Below are 19,275 nucleotides of genomic sequence, written 5' to 3' on the forward strand. Positions count from 1 at the left end.
AACTTTAAGCAACTAGATCATGAGCATGTTGCACAATCTTGGGAGAGGATGAAATTAATGATTCGCAATTGCCCTACACATGGTTTGAATTTATGGATGATCATACAAATTTTTTATGCTGGATTGAATTTTTCTTCTAGAAATCTTTTAGATTCGGCCGCGGGAGACACTTTTATGGAAATCACTTTATGAGAAGCTACCAAACTCCTAGATATTATTATGGTTAATTATTATCAATGGCACACCGAAAGATCTACTAGTAAAAAGGTTCATGCTATAGAAGAAATTAATGTTTTGAGTGGAAAGATGGATGAACTTATGAAATTGTTTGCTAATAAGAGTGTTTCTTCTGATCCTAATGATATGCCTTTGTCTACGTTGATTGAGAATAATAATGAATCTATGGACGTGAATTTTGTTGGTGGGAACAATTTTGGTAACAATGCGTATAGAGGAAACTTTAGTCCTAGGCCGTATCCTAGTAATTCCTCTAATAATTATGGTAATTCCTTCAACAATTCTTATGGAAATAATAATAAGATCCCCTCTTATTTTGAATCTAGTATTAAAGAATGTATTAGTTCGCAAAAGAGTTTCAATGCTTTGATTGAAGAAAAAATGTCTAAGATTGATGAGTTGGCTAGGAACGTGGATATAATTTCTCTTGATGTTGATTCTTTGAAACATAGATCTATTCCACCTAAGCATGATATCAATGAGCCTCTCAAAGCCATGAGAATTTCCATTGATGAGTGCAAAGAAAGAACGGCTTGGATGCGTGCTAAAAAAGATTGCTTCATAAAAGCGTGTTCTTCTAGTTTTGATGATAATAAGGATGAAGATCTAAAAGTGATTGATGTGTCCCCTATTAAATATTTGTTTTGCAATATGAATCTTGATAATGATGGGACTGGAGATCAGTCAACTTTAGTTAAAAGGCGTCCCAATGATTCGGAATTTTTAGATCTTGATGCAAAAATTGGTAAAAGTGGGATTGGAGAGGTCAAAACTTTACATAGCAATGAACCCACTATTTTGGATTTTAAGGGATTTAATTATGATAATTGCGCTTTGATAGATTGTATTTCCTTGTTGAATCCGTGCTAAATTCGCCGCATGCTTATAGTCAAAATTAAGCTTTTACCAAACATATCATTGATGCTTTAATGCAATCTTATGAATAAAAGCTTGAATTGGAAATTTCTATCCCTAGAAAACTTCATGATGAGTGGGAACCTACTATTAAAATTAAAATTAAAGATCATGAATGCTATGCTTTATGTGATTTGGGTGCTAGAGTTTCCACAATTCCAAAAACTTTGTGTGATGTGTTAGGTTTCCGTGAATTTGATAATTGTTCTTTAACTTTGCATCTTACGAATTCCACTATTAAGAAACCTATGGGAAGGATTAATGATGTTCTTATTGTTGCAAATAGGAATTATGTGCCCGTAGATTTCATTGTTCTTGATATTGATTGCAATCCTTCATGTCCCATTATTCTTGGTAGACCTTTCCTTAGAACGATTGGTGCAATTATTGATATGAAAGAAGGGAATATTAGATTCCAATTTCCATTAAGGAAAGGCATGGAACACTTTCCTAGAAAGAAAAATAAATTACCTTATGAATCTATTATGAGAGCCACTTAAGGATTGCATACCAAAGATGATAATACCTAGATCTATTCTTGTTTTTATGCCTAGCTAGGGGTGTTAAACGATGGCGCTTGTTGGGTGGCAACCCAATTTTATTTTTGTTTATTGCTTTTTGGTTCTGTTTAGTAATAAATAATTCATCTGGCCTCTGTTTAGATGTGGTTTCATGCTTTTAATTAGTGTTTGTGCCAAGTAGAACCTTTGGGAAGACTTGGGGGAAGTTTTAGTGATCTTTGTTTAAAAAACATAAACTTTAGCGCTCACGAGATTTGCTGCCATTTTTTTACTGGAGAGTGAGATTAGGTTGATTCTTTTTGAAGATGATTAATAGAAAAATTACTCACGTCCATCAATTTATTTCAGAATTTTTGGGGTTACAGAAGTATTTGAAACCTACAGATTACTACAGACTGTTTTGTTTTTGACAGATTTTGTTTTTGGTGTGTTGTTTGCTTATTGTGATGAATCTATGGTTAGTATCGGAGTGTATGAACCATAGAGAAGTTTAATACAGTAGATTTAACACCAATATAAATAAAGAATGAGTTCATTACAGTACCTTAAGTGGTGGTTTGTTTTCTTATACTAACGGAGCTCATGAGATTTTTCTGTTGAGTTTTGTCTTGTGAAGTTTTCAAGTTTTAGATAAAGATTTGATGGATTTTGGAATAAGGAGTGGCAAGAGCCCAAGATTAGGGATGCCCAAGGCACACCCAAGGTAAAATTCAAGGACAAACAAAATCCTAAGCTTGGGGATTCCCAAGGCACCCCAACGTAAAATTCAAGGACAACCAAAAGCCTAAGCTTGGGGATGCCTGGGAAGGCATCCCCTCTTTCGTCTTCTTCCATCGGTAACTTTACTTGAGGCTATATTTTTATTCACCACATGATATGTGTTTTTCTTGGAGCATCTAGTATGATTTGAGTCTTTGCTTCTTAGTTTACCACAATCATCCTTGCTGTACACACCTTTTGGGAGAGACACACATGAATTGGAATTTATTAGAATACTCTATGTGCTTCACTTATATCTTTTGAGCTAGATAATTTTGCTCTAGTGCTTCACTTATATTTTTAGAGCATGGTGGTGGTTTTATTTCATAGAAATTATTGATGTCTCATGCTTCACTTATATTATTTTGAGAGTCCTTTAGAATAGCATGGTAATTTGCTTTGGTTATAAAATTAGTCCTAATATGATAGGCATCCAGGATGGGTATAATAAAAACTATCATAAAAAGTGCATTGAATACTATGAGAAGTTTGATACTTGATGATTGTTTTGAGATATAAAGATGGTGATATTAGAGTCATGCTAGTTGAGTAGTTGTGAATTTGAGAAATACTTGTGTCAAAGTTTGTGATTCCCGTAGCATGCACGTATGGTGAACCGTTATGTGATGAAGTCGGAGCATGATTTATTTATTGATTGTCTTCCTTATGAGTGGCGGTCGAGGACGAGCGATGGTATTTTCCTACCAATCTATCCCCTAGGAGCATGCGTGTAGTACTTTGTTTCGATAACTAATAGATTTTTGCAATAAGTATATGAGTTCTTTATGACTAATGTTGAGTCCATGGATTATACGCACTCTCACCCTTCCACCATTGCTAGCCTCCCTAGTATCATGCAACTTTCGCCAATACCATAAACCCACCATATACTTTCCTCAAAACAGCCACCATACCTACCTACTATGGCATCTCCATAGCCATTCCGAGATATATTGCCATGCAACTTACCACCATTCTGTTTATTATGACACGCTTCATCATTGTCATATTGCTTTGCATGATCATGTAGTTTACATCGTATTTGTGGCAAAGCCACGTTCATAATTATTTCATAAATGTCACTCTTGATTAATTGCACATCCCGGTACACCGCCGGAGGCATTCAAATAGAGTCATATTTTGTTTTAGTATCGAATTGTAATTTTTGAGTTGTAAGTAAATAAAAGTGTGATGATCATCATTATTAGAGCATTGTCCCAAGTGAGGAAAGGATGATGGAGATTATGGTTCCCCCACAAGTCAGGATGATACTCCAGACGAAAAATAAAAAAAAGAGAAAAAAAGAGGCCATAAAAAAAGAAGGACCAAAAAAAGAGAAATGAGAGAAAAAGAGAGAAGGGACAATGTTGCTATCCTTTTACGACACTTGTGCTTCAAAGTAGCACCATGATCTTCATGATAGAGAGTCTCCTATTTTGTCACCTTCATATACTAGTGGGAATTTTACATTATAGAACTTGGTTTGTATATTCCAATGATGGGCTTCCTCAAAATGACCTAGGTCTTTGTGAGCAAGCGAGTTGGATGCACACCCACTTAGTTTCTTTTTGAGCTTTCATACAGTTATAGCTCTAGTGCATCCGTTGCATGGCAATCCCTACTCACTCACATTGATATCTATTGATGGGCATCTCCATAGCCCGTTGATATGACTAGTTGATGTGAGACTATCTTCTCCCTTTTGTCTTCTCCACAACCACCATTCTATTCCACATATAGTGCTATGTCCATGGCTCACGCTCATATATTGTGTGAAGATTGAAACAATTTGAGAAGATCAAAAGTATGAAACAATTGCTTGGCTTGTCATCGGGGTTGCGCATGATTTAAATACTTTGTGTGGTGAAGATAGAGCATAGCCAAACCATATGATTTTGTAGGGATAACTTTCTTTGGACATGTTATTTTGAGAAGACATGATTGCTTTGTTAGTATTCTTGAAGTATTATTATTTTTATGTCAATATTAAACTTTTTTCTTGAATCTTTCGGATCTGAACATTCATGCCACAATAAAGAAAAATTACATTGAGAATTATGCTAGGTAGCATTCCACATCAAAAATTCTGTTTTTATCATTTACCTACTCGAGGACGAGCAGGAATTAAGCTTGGGGATGCTTGATACGTCTCCAATGTATCTATAATTTTTTATTGTTCCATGATATTATATTATCTGTTTTGGATGTTAATGGGCTTATTTATACACTTCTGTATTATTTTTGGGAGTAACCTACTAACCCAAGGCCCAGTGCAAATTGCTGTTTTTTTGCCTATTTTGGTGTTTCGTACAAAAGGAATATCAAACGGAATCCAAATAGAATGAAACCATCGGGAGAGTTCTTTTTGGAACAAACTTGATCTAGGGGACTTGGAGTAGACGTCAAGAAAGAAACGAGGTGGCCACGAGGTAGGAGGGCGCGCCTGCCCCCCTGGGTGCGCCGCCCACCCTCGTGGGCCCCTCGCAGCTCCATCGACCTACTTCTTCCTCCTATGTATATCCATATATCCCGAAAACATCCAGGAGCACCACGAAACCCTATTTCCACCACCGCAACCTTCTGTACCCAAGAGATCCGATCTTGGGGCCTTTTCCAGAGCTCCGCCGGAGGGGGAATCGATCACGGAGGGTTCTACATCAACACCATAGCCTCTCCGATGATGCGTGAGTAGTTTACCACAGACCTTCGGGTCCATACTTATTAGCTAGATGGCTTATTCTCTCTCTTTGGATCTCAATACGAAGTTCTCCTCAATCTTCTTGGAGATCTATTCGATGTAACTCTTTTTGCGGTGTGTTTGTCGAGATCTGATGAATTGTGGGTTTACGATCAAGTTTATCTATGAACAATACTTGATTCTTCTCTGAAATCTTTTATGTATGATTGGTTATCTTTGCAAGTCTCTTCGAATTATCAGTTTGGTTTGGCCTACTAGATTGATCTTTCTTGCAATGGGACAAGTGCTTAGCTTTGGGTTCAATCTTGCGGTGTCCTTTCCCAGTGACAGCAGGGGCAGCAAGGCACGTCTTGTATTGTTTCCATCAAGGATAAAAAGATGGGGTTTATATCATATTGCTTGATTTTATCCCTCTACATCATGTCATCTTGCCTAATGCGTTACTCTGTTCTTATGAACTTAATACTCTAGATGCATGATGGATAGCGGTCGATGTGTGGAGTAATAGTAGTAGATGCAGAATCGTTTCGGTCTACTTGTCGCGGACGTGATGCCAACATACATGATGATGCCTAGCTATTCTCATAATTATGCACTTTTCTATCAATTGCTCGACAGTAACTTGTTCACCCACCGTAATACTTATGCAACTTGAGAGAAGCCAATAGTGAAACCTATGGCCCCCGGGTCTATCTTTTATCATACAAGTTTCCCATCTACTTTATTTTGCAATCTTTAATTTCAATCTATATCATAAAAATACCAAAAATATTTATCTTATTATTATCTCTATCAGATCTCACTCTCGTTAGTGACCATGAAGGGATTGACAACCCATTTATTGCATTGGTTTCAAGGTTCTTATTTGTTTGTGTAGGTACGAGGGACTTGCGTGTAGTCTCCTACTGGATTGATACCTTGGTTCTCAAAAACTGAAGGATATACTTATGCTACTTTGCTGCATCACCCTTTCCTCTTCAAGGGAAAACCAACGCAGTTCCTGAGAGGTAGTGCTGCTATGGGCTTAGCAAGAACCGTTCTTACCTACACATCAAAAACCACAACACGGTATAGTGATTGCTTTTTGATCTTCAGAAAGAATCCTATTCATTGAATCCGATTCAACTAAAGTTGGAGTAACTGACACCCACTAGCCACCTGTGTGCGAAGCATGTCGGTAGAACCAGTCTCGCGTAAGCGTACACGTAATGTCGGTCTGAGCCACTTCATCCAACAATTCCTGTGAATCAAGAATCAACTAGTGAAAGCAAGCAATATATATATACCCAAGTCCACAACTCCTTTGTGTTCTACTCGTGCATATAACATCTACGCATAGACCTGGATCGGATGCCACTGTTGGGGAATGCAGTAATTTCAAAAAAAATCATACGCACATGCAAGATCCATCTAGGTGATGCATAGCAACAAGAGGGGAATAGTATGTCTATGTACCATCATAGACCAAAAGCGGAAACGTTATGAAACATGGTTGATGTAGTCGAACATCTTCGCGATCCGACCGATCAAGTACCAAATGCACGGCACCTCCGCGATCTGCACACGTTCAGCTCGGTGACGTCCCTCGTACTCTTGATCCAGTTGAGGCCGAGGGAGAGTTTCGCCTAAGCACTACAACGATATGACCGAGGTGGAATTCTGTGGAGGGGCGCACCGCACACGGCTAAACAATCAACTTGTGTGTCTATGGGGTGCCCCCTTCCCCGTATATAAAGGAGTGGAGGAGGGGAGGGTCAGCCCTCATAGGGCGCGCCCAAGGGGGGAGTCCTACTCCGAGTAGGAGTAAGTTTCCCCCCTTCCTAGTAGGAATAGGAGAAGAAGGAAGAGGGAGAGAGAGGGAAGGAAAGGGGGGCGGCCCCCACCCAATTCGGATTGGGCTTGGGGGGCGCGCCCTCCATCTGGCCGCCTCCTCCTATCTCCCACTAAGGCCGAATAAGGCCCATTGACTCCCCGGGGGGTTCCGGTAACCCCCCGGTACTCCGGTAAATGCCCGAACTCATCCGGAACCATTCCGATGTCCAAACATAGCCTTCCAATATATAGATCTTTATCTCTCGACCATTTCGAGACTCCTCGTCATGTCGGTGATCACATCCGGGACTCTAAACTACCTTCGGTACATCAAAACACATAAACTCATAATACCGATCATCATTGAACATTAAGCGTGCGGACCCTACGGGTTCGAGAACTATGTAGACATGACCGAGACTCACTTCCAGTCTATAACCAATAGCGGAACCTGGATTCTCATATTGGTTCCTACATATTCTACAAAGATCTTTATCGGTCAAACCGCATAACATCATATGTTGTTCCCTTTGTCATCGGTATGTTACTTGCCCGAGATTCGATCATCGGTATCTCAATACCCAGTTCAATCTCGTTACCGGCAAGTCTCTTTACTCGTTCTGTAATGCATCATCCCGCAACTAACTCATTAGTCACATTGCTTGCAAGGCTTATAGTGATGTGCATTACCGAGAGGGCCCAGAGATACCTCTCCGATACATGGAGTGACAAATACTAATCTTGATCTATGACAACTCAAAAAACACCATCAGAGACACCTGTAGAGCATATTTTTAGTCACCCGGTTACGTTGTGGCATTTGATAGCACACTAATTGTTTCTCCGGTATTCGGGAGTTCCATAATCTCATAGTCATAGGAACATGTATAAGTTATGGAGAAAGCAATAACAATAAACTAAACAATTGTAGTGCTAAGCTAACGGATGGGTCAAGTCAATCACATCATTCTCTAATGATGTGATCCCATTCATCAAATGACAACTCATGTCTATGGTTAGGAAACTTAACCATCTTTGATTAACGATCTAGTCAAGTAGAGGCATACTAGTGACACTCTGCTTGTCTATGTATTCACACATGTACTAAGTTTCTGGTTAATACAATTCTAGCATGAATAATAAACATTTATCATGATATAAGGAAATATAAATAACAACTTTATTATTGCCTCTAGGGCATATTTCCTTCATCGTCATCCCCAAAACCGAAAGGCAGAAGGTGCCCTTACAATCTCCCCCTTTTTTGTGGATGATGACAACCACTCAAAAAGAACAGGAGATCTAGAAAATATAGACGGGGCTCCCCCTAAGTGTGAGCACTATTTCAAGTTTGCTTTTGGAATGCAAAATGCTCACACTAGGAACAATGCTCCCCCTAGATTTTATAGACCAACCAGTGATAGCGAAGCAACAAAAAATACATAAGGTACATATAAGCAGAAAAGAACCATAGAGCAAAGGATAAGGGCACCATTAACGCGCAAGCTCTACTGATAGAGAAGTGCATAGATAAAAGAGATAAGGGATGCAGGTCTCACACCATGCACAAGGTCACAACACAAGTTCACAAGACACTAGAAAGCGAAAGCGGAGCAAATAGAACAACTGAAGACAGCAATGGCAAATGGACCCCCCATGCAACTCCCGTAACCTAATAGAGTTCTCTCCCCCTTTGGCATCAAGACACCAAAAAGGAAAAGAGCGAAGCTAGCGTCTTGAGGCTCTGTAGTTCTCTTCGCCTGCCACTGTCGAATCGTCAGAACCATCAGCGGCAGCATCAGGCTCCTCAGCCTCCTCAGACTCCTCAGACACCGCGGTAGTACCCTCAGGACCACGGATAGTAGAGGTAGCAGGCGCTTCAACAGACCACTGACAGTTCTCCAAGCACCACGTATCCTCAGGAGTGATGGTCTTCTTGGAGCCACTCTTCACATCTGGCAAATTGAGGTGCCTCATCAACTGAATCTGCCTGCGATGCGCCATCTTCTCATCAACATGGGCCTTGTAGAGCTTCTTCTAAATATGGTCCTGCAAGCAAAAAATCTTCTTGATCTTGGAAGTCAGCTTCTCAATCCACGAGGGTTGGGCCCCAGGCCCCAACTCAAAGTTTTCGTCGTCCGAGGAAGCAAACACATCCTCCTGATTGCCCGTAGAAAAATGAGGAGTCTTATGCTTCTTCTTCCTCAACACTTTAACCTCATGCTCTGTGAGATTAGCCGGAGTGGTGAGAGGTTCTCCTGGCCTACGGACTGCCCAAACGGAGTTCAGAAACTGCATCACAAAAGGAGCATAGATCGGTACCTTGCGGTACCACACCATATTGTACATCTCCTCCCACATCCACTTGGAGACATCAAAAGTGGCAACGGAACCCCTCTTGGTCTTTATGGCCACAAGCAAATCCACAAGATAACCATAAATATCATCTTGATTCCCAACCTTGGGTAGCAGCACACAGCGGAACACACAATGCAGAATATCATAGACTGGCAGAAGGTCATTAGACTTACCCATGATAGCATGACCCGGGATGTACAGAGGGGCAAGCTTCTCCTTGTCCACGGGGTGGGCTTGGTCGTGAGGACGGAGACCACCTTGGCCTTCCAACCCGGTATCCTCATAGCCAAGAGCATTTCAGAAGGCTCTCTAAGGGACATCAAAGAACTCATCATGGCACATAAAGGACAGGTGACACGCATCATCGGTGCCGAATTGGACGGTAGCATAGAACTGATGAATGAGCTGCACATCAAAGTTACAATTCACAGTCATGAGCTTGATCAAATCAAACTCCTCACAGATCTCCAGAGCCTCTCCAAAGTAACCAGGGTTGCTCCTCCAGTGATCGAGGTCAATGGACCACATCCGGGTGAACTTGTTCTTGTGGTGCTGGAAAATTTCTGACACAACCCTTATCTACAACGCATTCCGGAACTGAGGGTTGTTCCAACGAGGATGTGGTGCCACGGAGTAGGCATCCTGGAAATGGAACTTTTCCCAGTCCGTAAGCTTGCACTTGTGCATTTGCAACGTAGCACGCTGCTTGGCAGCAGCAGTCTTCTCCCGGCGAGTGGCTTTGGTAGGGATCACAACCTCGTGAGTATCCTCACTGTCATCTGATGGTTTGCCCCTACGGGCTCTCTTCTTGGTGTTCTGAGGCTTCTGAACAGCACGAGAGCTAGAGCCACCTGCAAATGCACACAGAGAGCACACAGATACCCCAGCAAATATGAGAGAAACATACACAAGATCAGAAGAATAAATCTCATGTACGTAAGTAGAAGAAGAACAGTGCAGATGGGTTCAGAGAAAGCGGTTGTTTCGGTTGTTCGACCGGTAGAACCGCCTGAGTGGTAGTACCGCTCGCGGGGAGCGGTAGTACTGCTAAGAGCGGATCTGCCGAGTTGAAGAATGGGTACAACCCTACTTTGAATCTAGATGCAATCTTCCTACTTCTAACTGTGCACAAGAAAAGGAGGCGTTTATAAGGATCTCTCCCACCAATCATTTGGCCAAAAATGCGGGAGTACGAGTGAGGGAGTCCTGGATTAGGGGGTGTTCGGATAGCCGGACTATACCTTCAGCCGGACTCCTGGACTATGAAGATACAAGATTGAAGACTCCGTCCCATGTCCGGAAGGGACTTTCCTTGGCGTGGAAGGCAAGCTTGGCGATACGGATATGAAGATCTCCTACCATTGTAACCGACTCTATGTAACCCTAACCCTATCCGGTGTCTATATAAACCGGAGGGTTTTAGTCCGTAGGACAACGTACACATCAACAATCATACCATAGGCTAGCTTCTAGGGTTTAGCCTCCTTGATCTCGTAGTAGATCTACTCTTGTACTACCCATATCATCAATATTAATCAATTAGGACGTAGAGTTTTACCTCCATCAAGAGGGCCCGAACCTGGGTAAAACTTCGTGTCCCTTGCCACCTATTACCATCCGGCCTAGACGCATAGTTCGGGACCCCCTACCCGAGATCCGCTGGTTTTGACACCGACATTGGTGCTTTCATTGAGAGTTCCTCTGTGTCATCGCCATCGGGAAGGATGCCTCGCCCCGTCTTTATAGACGGCACCGTTGCTAAGGGAGCTTTGGCTGTCGGCCAAACCGTCCGGCTAGGTGGTTTTCTTATGACCGCCTGTTCGGCTTCTGCCCCGACGATGACCTCTCGAGCCATCGAAAACAATCTTCATGTCAGCTCGGAACTTGCCGAGAAGTTAGATCCAATGGAGCTTTCCTCCATAAATGAGCTCTTGGATCGCTTCGATGCCCTGGGTGTCGCTACGGATTACGACCAGATCGGGCCTAAAACCGACCTGAGAGAGATTAACTCTCCCCAAGTCACCCATCATGTTGCCGTGGTAGAGGGACAGTGCGGCGACCCTTCATCTATCTTAAGGACTCGCTACGTCCGGATTCCCGATCCCTCCAAGCCGGATACCCGCGGAGGGGAGGATATCACTCAAGACCGGAACTTAGAGTCAGGCAATGGGCTGGATTCATTAGACAACATCCAGGAATCCAAATTTTCGAGTTCAGAAATTCCTCGGCCTCTGAGCCTTAGATGGGGTGAGGCTTCGGATTTAATTCCACCCACCCACCCCAACATAAGCGATCTATCCAAAATCAGGCAAGAACCCGATGAAACAGTAGATCATTACTGGGCCAGATTCCTCTTAGTTAAGAACATGCTAAGGGACTGTCGTGAGGAAGACGCAATCTCAATCTTCTGCGATAGTTGCACGGACAAGGGAATACTCAGCGCCATAAGTCGCCGTGATATTACACGCTTCGCTGACTTGGCGTCCATTGTACGAAAGTACTGTGCGATGGAAAGCGCCTGGAAAACCGAAATAAAATTTTGGGACAATCCGGCCCTGAATACAAACCCAGTCCGAAATAAAAGGGTGCATCATCACCAGTCACCCGGGTCAAGCACTAAAAAGCAAAAACCCTCTACAGGGCATGGAACCGTACTGGAAGGATGGCTTAATGGACCCTGTAAAATTCACAGTACAGAGGACACCATACCAACTCACAACCTCAGAGCATGTTGGATACTCCGGCAGGTGGCCAAAATTGGCGAAAATCTCCTAATTCCGGAGGCTACAGAAAGCCACCCCAGAGACACCAATATGGTATTAACAGTCTTCGAGACTTTCGCATCAAATAATATGCGAAAAAGGACACTCCGCAGCCTTGCCGAAGTCTACCAAGTAGCAACAATAAACCCATGGAGTGACACGGCTATTACCTTTAACACCAGTGATGAACCTAAATTCCGAATAGCCCGAGCACTAGCCGCATTGGTCCTTAGTCCAATAGTGGACGGATTTCGTCTTACCAAGGTACTCATGGACGGCGGCAGCGGATTGAACCTCATTTATGAGGAGGCCCTTCAAAAATTGGAAATAGACTGGAACCGCATTGAGCGAAGCAGCACAACCTTTAGAGGAATCATCCCCAGTCGGGAAGTGCGCTGTATAGGAAAAATCACACTAGATGTGGTGTTCGGCACGCTAGATAATTACAGGTCCGAAGAGGTCACGTTCCACGTGGCTCCGTTCAGCAGCGGTTATCACGCTCTGCTAGGGCGGGAAGCGTTCACAATCTTCCAAGCAATACCCCATTATGGGTACATGAAGCTCAAGATGCCCGGGCCTAACGGGATCATCACTCTCGCTAGTGATCCGGACATAGCACTCTGCGCCGAAAACAAGACAGCCGCACTGGCCCTCGAGGCACTATTTGATGCCCTAGCAGCTGAGGAGCTGACTGCGCTGCGCTCTACGGTGAATAGGGACGATGTGGTACTCGACAAAAGATCTAAGTCCACCTCCTTTAAACCGGCGCATGAAATAGTCAAATTCCAAGTCCATCCAACGGACCCCAATAAAACAGCTTCCATCGGGGCACAGTTAAACCCTGATGTCGACGCCGCATTGCGAAAGTTCCTACGAGAGAACTCGGACATTTTCACCTGGCACCCTTCAGACATGCCAGGAATCCCACGCAGGCTGGCCGAGCACAGCTTAAATATCCAAACAGGATTCAAACCTGTCAAACAGGCTCTTCGGCATTTTTCCAAACCTAAGAGACAAGCCATGGGAGAGGAGCTAGCAAAGCTATTGGAGGCCGGATTCATCAGAGATATAAAACATCCGGACTGGCAAGCAAACCTGGTGATGATACCAAAGAAGGACAAATCCTGGCGCCTGTGTGTCGATTTTAAAGACCTTAACAAGGCTTGCCCAAAGGATCCCTTCCCCCTCCCCCGCATCGACCAAATTATCGACGCTACCGCAGGACACGATTTGATGTGTTTCCTCGACGCGTATTCTGGCTACCATCAAATCAAGATGGCAGAACCAGACCAAGCCGCAACGGCATTTATCACACCATACGGGCCATTCTGCTTCAACATGATGCCCTTCGGGCTCAAAAATGCCGGCGCAACATATTAGCGCATGATTCAGACATGTCTGGCAAGCCAGATCGGCAAAACAGTGGAGGCATATGTAGATGATGTGGTCGTCAAAACAAGACATGTTGAATCTCTAGTAGACGACTTGAGGCTCACATTTGATGACCTCCGAACATACGACATCAAGCTCAACCCGGGAAAATGCGTTTTCAGCGTTCCAGCCGGAAAGCTCTTGGGCTTCATTGTATCCGGTAGAGGAATTGAAGCAAATCCAGCCAAGATCCGAGCTCTGTCACAACTAGATATCCCAAAGGACCTCAAACAAATACAAAAGTTAACCGGATGCGTGGCGGCTCTAAGCCACTTTATCTCCCGCTTGGGAGAAAAGGCCCTACCCCTTTACCGCCTCCTTCGGCGCACCGAACACTTCAAATGGACGGATGCAGCCACGGCCGGACTCGACGAAATAAAAGCCATACTGGCAACAAACCCATTCCTGGCCGCGCCAAACATCAGCGAACCAATGCTATTATACATTGCGGCAACACATCAGGTTGTAAGCGCAGTGCTCGTCATCGAACGAGAAGCGGACGGACACAAAGTCCCCCTTCAAAAGCCGGTCTATTATGTGTCCACTGTCCTCACTCCCTGCAAATCACGGTACCCGCATTATCAAAAGATTGCGTACGCGGTATTCATGGCATCCCGGAAGCTACGACACTACTTTCAAGAGTGTTCAATAACAGTAGCCTCGGAAGTACCACTTAATGATATTATAAACAACCGTGACGCAACGGGCTGGATTGCAAAATGGGCCATTGAGCTCCTCCCGTTCGACATAACTTATAAGCCACGATGAGCCATCAAGTCGCAAGTCTTGGTCGACTTCGTCGCAGAATGGACGGAGGCCAAACTCCCTAAAGAGTACGACACATATTCAAATTGGATCATGCATTTCGACGGCTCCAAGATGTTGGCCGGACTGGGGGCTGGCATCGTTTTGACGTCCCCCACAGGAGACACAGTTCAATACGTACTACAGATTATGTACACAGACTCCAACAACGCAGCCGAATATGAGGCCCTTTTACATGGTCTCCGGATGGCAGTATCCATGGGCATCCAACGCCTAGAGGTGCGCGGGGACTCGAACCTCGCAATATCCCAAATAAATGGAGACTTCGATGCCAAGGATCCAAAAAGGCAGCTTACCGCAATGCCGTCCTAAAAATGTCAGCTCGGTTCGAGGGGCTTGAATTTCACCATATAGCCCAGGAAAATAATCAGGCGGCAGATGTCCTGGCACGCATCGGTGCAAAACGCAATGTAGTCCCCCCAACATCTTCTTGGAAAGGTTGTTCAAGCCATCCGTAGTATGGGAAGGGGAGCTGAACAATAATAGCCCGGACTCAACTGCACTGCCCGACACCGAACATTCTGACACAATCGGAGGCTCTGCCAATGAAATAACACCATCAGCCCACATAATAATGGCCGTTATCGCCCCGTGGACAGAACCATTCCTCGCCTACCTTACTAGGTAGGAACTCCCCGAGGACCAAAATGAGGCACGCTGCATAGTGCGGCGATCCAAAGCCTACAGAGTCCACGAGGGAGAGCTTTATAAGAAAAGAACTACCTGAGTCCTTCAAAGGTGCATCTCCGAAGAGGAGGGGCGGAACCTCCTGGCTGAAATTCATGCCGGACTTGGCGGTCATCACGCTGCAGCCCGGTCCCTTGTAAGCAAGGCCTTCCGTACAGGCTTTTATTGGCCGACGGCCCGGGCAGACGCTCAGGACTTAGTCAAATGATGCACCGGTTGCCAGCTCTTTGCAAACCAAAGCCATATGCCACCCACCGCCCTCCAAACTATCCCCATTACTTGGCCCTTCACGGTCTGGGGGCTTGATATGGTTGGACCCCTTAAAGGCGGAACCCACAAGCAAAAATACTTACTAGTCATGGTGGATAAGTTCACCAAATGGATAGAAGCCAAGCCTGTTAAGACGGCCGAATCTGGACCGGTGATAGACTTTATATCTGGGGTTGTACACCGTTACGGCGTCCCCCACAGCATCATCACTGATAACGGCACGAACTTCACGGCCGACGAGGTAAAACTCTGGTGCAAAAACATGGGCATCAAGCTCGATTATGCTTCCGTCGATCACCCATAAACTAACGGCCAGGTCGAACGTGCAAATGGTCTTATCATGAGCGGCATCAAACCCAGATTAGTGCGGTCCCTCAAGGAATCTAACACGCACTGGGTAGAGGAGCTCGACTCCGTACTCTGGGGGCTACGGACCACGCTGAATCGCACGACCAGATACACACCATTCTTTATGGTGTACGGCGCAGAGGTAGTTTTGCCTTGCGACATAATTCATGACTCACCTCGAGTGCGCATGTACGAAGAAAGAGAAGCCGAGCTCGATCAGCAGGACGGCTTGGACGCATTGGAGGAGGAGCGTGACGTGGCAAAAGCCCATTCTGCATTCTATCAACAGCAGGCTCGAAGATACCAAAGCAGAGAAGTACGGGCCTAAAATTACAACGTTGGTGAATTAGTTCTATGACTACCAGACAAGAAAAAGGACAAACTCAAGCCCAAGTGGGAAGGTCCCTTCATAATTGACCAAGTCCTGACTGGTGGAGCGTACCGCCTGCGGGATGCATCGGATAACCGACTCGAGCCAAACCCATGGAACGCAGCCCGTCTCCGAAGATTCTATGCCTAGCATCGGACTCTGTGTTCGTCTCCTTCCTCTGTCCATTTTTTATATTTTTCTGTCTTACATTTCTCTTCTTCTCTCTCTCTTATAGCCTCTAAAGGTTCATAAAGTGATGCGCTATCCGCGCTCATTAAACCTGGGCGCTTCTTTAGACAGAAGCTTATTCATGCGGGCTTCATGCCCAACACATGTGTCACACTTCCGCATGTACCTTTTATTCACCATTATATGCATCGATATGACTTAAGTTTTGGCCAAGCTGGGTTGCCTGGCTCCTATGCTTACCCCTACGTTCCCGATTGTTCGGCTAGGTGGTAAAGGGAGCACCTCTGCGATTGTTACTGTCGGGTCAGCCGGACGTGTACCTCAGACTGGGTGAAGCCGAAAGCTAGTGTTCTTAAGGGAATATTCGGTCAGTGAACTAAAGATGATCTTTTTTATTTTTATCTATACGCCCCCAGATGTTTTTCCTGCGTTTCTTTTCGCAGCATGGACATGCACCTTAGGGCATGCCTCTCAGGGAAAGGAACCCCTAACGGAACTATTCTCCCTGGAAGATGTTTCTTACTAACCATGTAATATAACATACCTAGTCGGGCACTTGTCTGTTCACGCCCTAATGACCCCTACGCCTGGTCTCCATGCATTCCCCAGTTCCTATATAACCGCATGGGAATTCAGACACACTCCGGACCGTCAGGTCTCGAGGCTGAAGCGAAAAGGTCGGCCATGACAAATGATCTACAATCCGGCTAGAAGGCATTATAAATGTGAATTAAATTACATAGTCATTTTGACTGGTTGTATTCCTCTTCAATACCATCTAACAGGCTGTCTAATTTACAGTCCTGCTGGGAATACTTTGCGGCCAACTCTACTTGGCCGTATACTAAGCTTACAGGGATCTCCTTCCCATCGGGCCCTACAGGACCGACCTCGGCCATGTGGTTGGGGTCAGGCTTTGCGTACCGCGTCTTCACCATGGCCCAGGCCTCCCTAGCGCCTTGACGGCAGGCTGATATCTACCATAATTGGAAGCGTCGCCGTGCTCCCTTTAGCTTCTCCGCAAGCTCTCCAAGACCTTCGGGCATGGAGACGAATGGCCACAGGGCCTGGGCGACGCCTCGCATCGCCTGCCGAACTCAATCGAGCAGTTGCGAGAGCTCGGGAAGAAGGTCACCCGTAGAACCGGGCATCTCCTCTGTAGGTCGACCTGTTAGCACACCTACAGACATTGCTCTATTAGTCGACTTCCCCACCGAACTTTCTTTCAAAAGGTTCGTTCAAGCACTTACTAAATATGCCACGCCGAAGCCGCTGATTCTCCTTCACGGAGTCTGACAGCTGGGCACGAACATCTTTCAGCTCGACGCCCAGCTTGGTGTTGGCATCTTGGAGATCGTTCTTCTCCCCCATCACCTTTATCAGCACCCTCTCACCAGCCTTTAGCTGGTGTAGGAGGTGTTGCCTTTCTGGATTCAATCCGCCGCCATCTACAATTTCATTTGTCAGATTCGCACCAAAGCCGTGCTTCGCAAAATACTTATCTTTCGAAGTGAAAATTACCAGAGGGGGTCTCCTTAGGCTCCCCTGCCGCGGCTAGTGCGGCCTCAAGTTGGGCTTTGCACTCTTCCAGCTCCTTGGACAGTAGGGAATTCTTTTCCGTAAGAACCTGCATCACAAATGATCCTTAAATCAGTTATTCTAACTGTTTCAAGTCTCGGGGGATACTGGTATATACATATAATTACCAGAATTTTCTTACCCATATGTCTTTTACATACTGCTGCATGGCTCTGGCTAGACCATTTTGAGCGGCACGGAGATACGCATCTCCCGAGTTGAAGGCATCTAACGCCCCTTGGGAGAAACAAGCATCGTGAAGAACTGTCCGGCGACGCCTGTGGTTCATGGCACTCTCCACGTCAGAGTTGGTGGCAGACAACCCGTCCACATCCTCCGTCGAAGGAGCGTCCGGCACGCGCCTTGGGTTCGCCTCCACCTCCAGACCAGGCTTTGGAGCCTGGCTGGTGGAGGCGCGATTGGCAGCCTCTCTGGATGTAGTCTGGCGAGGTCTCTTTGTCCTGAAAAGAGCGCGAGTGTCAATATGCCTCTAAGGTATAACACCTGGGATAAGGGGGCGCGCCATACCTTTGCGCTGACGCCTCGGTCCGGACTACACTTCTTTTCTGCCCGCGGGGCCCTACGGCCCCTCGTTGGCTTGTCGCCGCAGGTTCGGCCTTCCGCCTTAAATACCTCCCATGCAAAGTTCGGTTGCAATCAGGAAACTGAACACGAGTGGGCGGACACCTATTCGGGGTACTGGGACTTTGATCTCAGGTACCTGGGGGGTCAGGATTAGCCCTGGGTAATCGGCCGTAATGGCCACCAAGGCGTTGTCCTTGCTGAGTTGATGGAACACTCCATCAATCAGCTCCACAGATATGTCCGGATCCTCTTGGGAGGCCGGGTCGAGGGACCGTCATGGGTCCTCGGGTTGTGGAGGAGGGCTGCTTATTTCCTTAACAGCCCGGCGCAGTTCCTGCATTGAAGTCGTCAAACTGAATATTTAACAATGGGAATACAAAATGGATGGACAAGTAAATACGGTCGCTTACCCAGCTTGGGGGATTGTGCATGGAGAATCCGCCCTGAGGGTTGATGCGGAGAAATTCCTCCTCTTCTCCCTTATATAAAGTGGACAAGATCTTTAGTAGAGCGGCAGCCGAATCTGGCCCCTTACGGCCGTAGCGGGTGGCGTTGTCCTCCCCGTTGAAGTCCCACATGGGGTGGCTTCTATACTGAAGCGGCTGCACCCCCCGCATAATGCATTCAGCCATAACCCCGATCATGGTTAGTCCGGAATGGGCTAACAATCTTATTCGGCCCATCAGGTAAATGATGTCCCTGTCACCTCCCCTCTGAGGGCTACGTGGGCGCCAGCTTAGGCGCTTCTTTAAGGGAGCACTATTGAATTCAGGGAGGCCGATCCGGACAGGATCCGGCAGCGGGACGTCTTCTATATAAAACCACTCCGAGGGCCAGTCTTCGAACGCCTTCTTTGGGGTTCCGGACAGATATCCGGTCTCGGCGATGCGCCACACTTCGGCTCCGCCCACTTGATACATTGACCCCTTC

The sequence above is a fragment of the Triticum urartu genome, chromosome 5A (genome assembly GCF_056163025.1).
Source record: "Triticum urartu cultivar PI428250 chromosome 5A, HENAU_Tu73, whole genome shotgun sequence".
Classification (NCBI taxonomy): Eukaryota; Viridiplantae; Streptophyta; class Magnoliopsida; order Poales; family Poaceae; genus Triticum; species Triticum urartu.